This window comes from Hemitrygon akajei, chromosome 11 (genome assembly GCF_048418815.1).
Source record: "Hemitrygon akajei chromosome 11, sHemAka1.3, whole genome shotgun sequence".
NCBI lineage: Eukaryota > Metazoa > Chordata > Chondrichthyes > Myliobatiformes > Dasyatidae > Hemitrygon > Hemitrygon akajei.
The window spans coordinates 168,119,129-168,126,308 of NC_133134.1; positions in this window are offsets into that span (position 1 = coordinate 168,119,129).

The window sequence follows — 7,180 nt, forward strand, 5'->3', positions numbered from 1 at the left end:
AACGTCTGGCTACTGGGAGGGACAGGCAGTGATACGCTCACAGTTAAACAGTTAGAACGCAGTACATGCAAAGAATTCTTCACACTCATAAATACATGCCAGTGTTTATAAGGCTCATCATCCCATGTCTCACACACCCTGATCTCCTTTCACCATGTCCACGATGACCCACAACACAGAAAGCACCTCTATCCGGATGCAGCACAACAATTGCTCTGCCTGCAGCAACAAGAACTGCAGAGACTTGTAAATTCAGTCCAAACCATTAAGCAAATAAGCCTCCTCTCTACTCAGGCTACATCCACACTAGACCGGATAATTTTGAAAACGCCAGTTTCGAGTAAAAACGATAGGCATCCACACTATGCGTTTTTGAAAATATCTCTATCCACACTGAAACGGAGATTTTGGCGAATCTCCTCCTCCTGCGCATGCGCAGGACACATCTACCGAAAACAAGCGACATGTTTGGTGTCGAATCTCGCCGTAAAAGTGCGTGTTTGTGTAGTTACAGACTAGAAAAACTTAAAACGATAGACAGCTGTTGGCTCTTGTGCAGGAGAACTTAAAGTAAAAAAAAAACAAATACTGGAGCATATGGCAGCAACTGACAGAGAGTTCAATGACAGATTGACCCGGTTAACAACAAACATTGAAAAACTGACTAACTCTGTTGCATTAATAAAGCATCTTGTTAAATGCATCAGTATTATCTTGTATTTCCAAACAATGTTACATTAGGCTGTTACACATCTATTGTCAGAGAAGTACTTGCATAAGTAGGTAAATCACCTTCATACGAGCAAGGACAGAAAACAGGGCAAAGTGAGTACAGTATACTTACTTATTCAGTAAGTTATGGGTCAAAGTATTTGGTGAGTAAATTTCTAACTCTTCTGGTTTCAGTCTCTTTGCCGTCTGTTCTGAAATTGTTAGGTTGAGTTCAAGAAAACGATGAAATAGCGCGCTGCTGTCTGACAGCGTTTTCAAAAGTCTCCGGTTATGCTGTCCACACTGATCTGCCCGAGCAGCGTTTTCAAAATTAATCCACCCTGGAAAGCATTTCTGAAAAGCTCCGTTTTCGGGGGACGAAAACGCCATTTTAGTGTGGACGGAGGGTAAAAACGAAGAGAAAAAGCTTCGGTTACGGATTTATCTGGTGTAGTGTGGATGTAGCCTCACTCTGTCTCCACCTCCTGATGACTCAGGATTAGCAGTCAGCATAATAAAGCATCCCTCTCACCCCAGACATTTTCTCTTCTCCCCCCTCCCATCGAGCAGAAGATACAACAGCTTGAGTGTCATGGTCCAGATCGGTTCCCCTTTAAATTTAGTTAGGGTGCGATCCAGACCATTGACTCCTTGTTCCCATCTAATTGCATTTCACGCATCCCGCCTCGACCCGAACCAGCAACTTATAAGCGCCTCACTTTAGCAGTTAGGGGCGAGAGCATTAAGGAAGCCTTTACAAGTTGCCGCCGCTACAAGCCAGAGCGATCCAGCCCGCATCGGAGAACCAGCAATTCACCTTCCGTCGCCAGAGTGGGTCCGGGCAATGTCAATCTACCAGGGGTGAGTTGAAGGCAGAGTCCTGACTCAATGTTTATACCCCTTGTCTGTGTCTACCCCCTGAAGAAGTCCCAGCTCGGTGCCTGAGTGGAAGGTGGAGTCCTGACTAGATGTCCTGTCCGTTGTCCGTGCTCCCGCTGTCCGAGTCCAAGGTCCGCGGCTGTCCATGTTCCCCCCAGTCCAAGTCCAAGGTCCGCGGCTGTCCATGTTCCCACTGTCCAAGCCATGATTGCGGCGATCCCAGTTCTCTGTTTCTAAGTCCCAGGTCCGCGGCGATCCTAGTCCCTAGGCTGAGGTTCGTGGTCTCTTGTCCTTGATTTTCCGATCTTTTGTGTAACTAGCAATAAACGCTATTTTATTGTACCTGAGAAAGAAGTGTTTGTGTCCTGCTTGTGGGTCCTCTCCCAGCACCCCTGTCCCCACTTCACGACATTGAGAGCATGTAGCACCAGACTCAAGGACAGGTTCTATGCTGCTGTTATAAGACTATTGTACCTGCACCAATAGCAGCGGTGCAAGAGCAACAAACTTCTTTACGCATTGGACCGGGTTAATATCAGTGCACAACCCAACTTGATCCTAACGAAGTCCTTAATCCTGACGAAGGGTCTCGGCCCGAAACGTTGACAGCGCTTCTCCCTATAGATGCTGCCTGGCCTGCTGTGTTCCACCAGCATTTTGTGTGTGTTGTTGTTTGAATTTCCAGCATCTGCAGATTTCCTCGTGTTTGATCCTAATTTTCTGATTTTAAATGTAAAAAGTTTACAATGGCTGCTTTCTGACAGCACATTTTGCTAAATGAGTTTGTATTTCTATTTGTTTAGGATTCTGTACTTCTTCCGTGATGGTAGCAATGAGAAGAGGCCAGTACATGTGCTGCTGGACAAAATACTGGTACTCCCTATACCTTCTCTGAGGATCATCACCTTGTCATGGTGAAGAGGCTTGTGAGTTCCTGAAACCCCAAGAGTGATGCCATCTGGACCTTAGCTCCTGATAGGGTCACCCATGGGGGTAAGGTCAAAGGGGAGGATCCTGACAAAGACAGATCCAACCAAGACCTCAACGGTGGAGCCAGCAGAAGATGATGACACATCACAACAGCAGTGATGGAAGTGGAAGGCTACAGCACTGAAGGGTCCCAGTCATCTTGCACTCCATGTCACTGGTGGAGCAGAAGACCATGAGACAAAGGAGCTGAATTGGGCCATTTGGGCCATTGAGTCTACACCATTCCATCATGGCTGATTTATTATCCTTCTCAACTCCATTCTCCTGTCTTCTCACCATAACCTTTAGTGCCCTGACTAATCAAGAAGCTATCAATCTCAGCTTTAAATATAACCAATGACTTGGCCTCCACAGCCATCTATGGCAATGAATTCCACAGATTCACTATTCTCTGCCTAAAGAAATTTCTCCTAATCTCCATTCTAAATGGACACCCCTCTATTTTGAACCTGTGCCCTCTGGTCCTAAACTCCCCCCACCATAGGAAACATCTTCTCCATGTTCACTCTGGCAAGGTCTTTCAATATTTGATAGGTTTCAATTTGATCCCCCCTCATTCTTGTAAACTCCAGTGAGTACAGACCCAGAGGCATTAAACACTCCTCATGTGTAAACCCTTTCATTCCCAGGATCATTCTCATGAACCTCCTCTGGAACTTCTCTAAAGCTAGCACATCCTTTCCACCTAAATCTTTCCGCAGACTCCCTGCTACCTGCCCATCTGCCTAGCTTTGTATAAACCCAGAACACAGCACACTGCAGAAGCTACCTTTCCTCAGAATCAGAATCAGGTTTGTTGCTGGTGGCAGCAGTACAGTACAAGACATAAAAATTGCTGAAAGATACAATAGATAAATACACGTAAAAGAAGATTACTGAGGTAGTGTTCACGGACCGTTCCAGTTCAAGTTCACTGCCATTTCAACCATCTATACGTATACCGCCAAATGAAACAATGTTCCTCTTGACCAAGGTGCACAACACAGTATGTAAAACTCTCACACAGCACATATATGTCAATGATATGGATGACAGAATCGATGGCTTGGTGCCCAAGTTTGCTGATGAGGGGCAGGCCGTGCGGAGGAAGCAAGGAGTCTGCAGAAGGACTTAGCCAAATTGGGAGAATGCAAAATGTGTTGTTTTGTGGCAGCTGCACAGTGCAAACACATCAAAATTATTATAAATTACAAAAATGAAAAATAGTGAAGAAAATAAAGGAGTAACAAATTAGTGTTCATGGATTCATCAGCCATCCAGAAAACTGATGGTGGAGGGGAAGAAGTTTTTCCTGAATCATTGAGTGCAGGTCTTCAGACTCCTGTACTTCTTCTCTGATGGTAGTAATGAGAAAGAGGGTATGTCATGAAATTTTCTATAGAGCCCTTTAATAATTTTAACTTATTATTAATCTCTTTGATTCACTAGTTTAAGAACAAGACTTGGGCCTCAATATCCTATTGTGCAATAAGATCCTGGATTTCCTCACTTGCAGACCCCAGTCAGTTCAGATTGGCAAAAACATCTCCTCCACACTCTCCATCAGCACAGGAATACCGTAGGGATGTGTACTTAGCCCCCTTCTCTACTCACTTTACACCTATGATTGTGTGGGTGAGTACAGCTCCAACACCATATACAAGTTGGCTGATGACACCGTTGTTGTGGACTGTATCAAAGGTGGGGATTGTGGTAACTTCTACTTTACAAAAAGACCACTCGACAACTTGATGGCCAAAAGGACATCTTTATCTGGGACGGCAAATGATATTTACAATACAGAGGCTTCCAGGTACCTCGTGCAGTATGGGTGGAGGAACTATATACAATGCATACTGGGAGTAAAACGAGCTGAAGTAAAGACCCTGCCAACCCCGGTAGTATTAACTTACTTTTAATAATACTCACATTACAACAGGGATGAAGGAGATTTAAAACTTGGCTGAATGGTGTAATAACAACAACCTCTCACTCAATGTCAATTAGACCAAGGAATTGATTGTAGACTTCAGAAGAGGAAAACCAGAGGTCCAAGAACCAGTAATCACTGGAGGATCAGAGGTGGAGAGGGTCAGTAACTTTAAATTCCTGAGTGTCACTATCTCAGAGGACCTGTCCTGGGCCCATCATATAAATATAATTTCAAAGAAAGTGCAACAGCACCTCTATTTCTTCAGGAGTCTGCAATGATTCAACATTCAACATTCAACATCAGAGCATTGAGTACAGAAGTTGGGATGTAATGTTAAAATTGTACAAGGCATTGGTAAGGCCAAATTTGGAATATTGTGTACAGTTCTGGTCACCGAATTATAGGAAAGATATCAATAAATTAGAGAGAGTGCAGAGACAATTTACTAGGATGTTACCTGGGTTTCAGCACTTAAGTTACAGAGAAAGGTTGAACAAGTTAGGTCTCTATTCATTGGAGCGTAGAAGGTTGAGGGGGGATTTGATCGAGGTATTTAAAATTTTGAGAGGGATAGATAGAGTTGACGTGAATAGGCTGTTTCCATTGAGAGTAGGGGAGATTCAAACGAGAGGACATGATTTGAGAGTTAGGGGGCAAAAGTTTAAGGGAAACATGAGGGGGTATTTCTTTACTCAGAGAGTGACAGCTGTGTGGAATGAGCTTCCTGTAGAAGTAGTAGAGGCCAGTTCAGTTGTGTCATTTAAGGTAAAATTGGATAGATATATGGACAGGAAAGGAGTGGAGGGTTATGGGCTGAGTGCGGGTAGGTGGGACTAGGTGAGATTAAGAGTTCGGCACGGACTAGGAGGGCCGGAATGGCCTGTTTCCGTGCTGTGATTGTTATATGGTTATATGTCATCAAAAAACTTTGACAAACTTCTATAGATGTGTGGTACGTATGCCGACTGGCTGCATTCAAAGGTTCAGAGGTTCATTTTATTGTCAAAGCATGCATGTACAAAACAACTCTGATATTTGTCTTCTCCAGGTAGTCATTAAATACAGGAAGGTGTTGATGAAAAAAAAGACATCATCTTCTCCCCCCCCCCCCGCCCATATCCAGGATGAAAAAGAAAAGAAACAAAACTCACAGGCCCTAAAATCCCCCACCCCCATAGTGAAAAACAATCACTGACCTCTACACATAACAATCCCCAACGCCCTCACTCACAGAAAAGAACAGCGACAGTAGCACCAAATCCCCAACCCCTCCCCAACACACAAAAATTAACAGATCACCCACCTGCCAAATGACCACAAGATAGAAAACACGGAAAAACTGAAGGAAACCAATATACAGTCCAATAATCACATAAATCTCAGAATACGGGAAACGTTTTTTAGTCTGCGTATGAGGAGACCAGCTGCACGAGCTTAGTCCTTCAATAGTGATCTTTAAGAGTGTATTACAGCCTGCTATGGGAACACCAATGCCTTTGAATGGAAACTCCTTCAATAGGCAGTAGATTCAGTCCAGTATATCACGAGTAAAACCCTCCCAACCATTGAGCACATCGACATGAAACGTTGCCATAGAAAAGCAGCATCCATCATCAAAGATCCTCCTCATCATCAATCACCACCCAGACAATGCTCTTTTCTCACTGCTGCCATCAGGTAGAAGGTACAGGAGCCTCAGGACTCACACCTCCAGGTTCAAGAACAATTACTACCCCTCAACCATCAGGCTCCTGAACAAAAGGGGATAACTACACTCATTCTATTTCTGGTGTTCCTGCAACTGATGGTCTCACTTTAAGGACTCTTCATCTTGTTTTTTAATGCTTGTTATTTATTGCTACATTTATATTTCCATTTCACAGTTTGTTTTTCATTGACCCTGTTTACAGTTACTCTTCTATAGATTTGCTAAGTATGCCCATAGGAAAAAGAATCTCAGGGTTGTATTGGTGACATGTATGTACTCTGATAATAAACTCTACTTTGAACTTTGAGTTCCTCCCTCACCATTCATTGTTTTCGACCTTGCCCAGTTGCAATCCCCTCCATCCCTCATTCTCCCGAGTCTATTCCCCTCTTTTTTTGTCATCTCCCCATTTATTGTCTTTCTCTTCGCTTGTGCTCCATCTTCTCCTTTACATTCTCTGCCTCCCTTACTTGCGTAACTTATGGTAATTTTTATCTGGCATTGTACTTTTGCTACAAAACAGCAAATTTCAGTGATAATAAATCTGATTCTGATCTCTCTCTACCCATGACTGTGCGGCTAGGCATAGCTTAAATGCTATGTATAAATTTGCTGGCAATACAACCATCGTGAGCAGAATCTCAGATGGTGCTGAAAGGGCATACAGGAGTGAGATATAACAGCGACAACTAGTGGTGGTTGTCACAAGTGGGGTCACAGCAACAACCTTGCACCCAATGTCAGTAAGACCAAAGAACTGATTGTGGATTTCAGGAAGGGTAAGATGAGGGAACACAAACCAATCCTCATAGAGGCATCAGAAGTGGAGAGTGAGCAATTTCAAGTCCCTGGGAGTCAATTCCTCTTAAGACCTAACCTGATCCCAACATATAGATGTAGCTACAAAGGCAGCAAGACAGTGGCTATATTTCATTCGGAGTTTGAGATTTGGTTCGTCACCTAAAGCACTTGAAAACGTC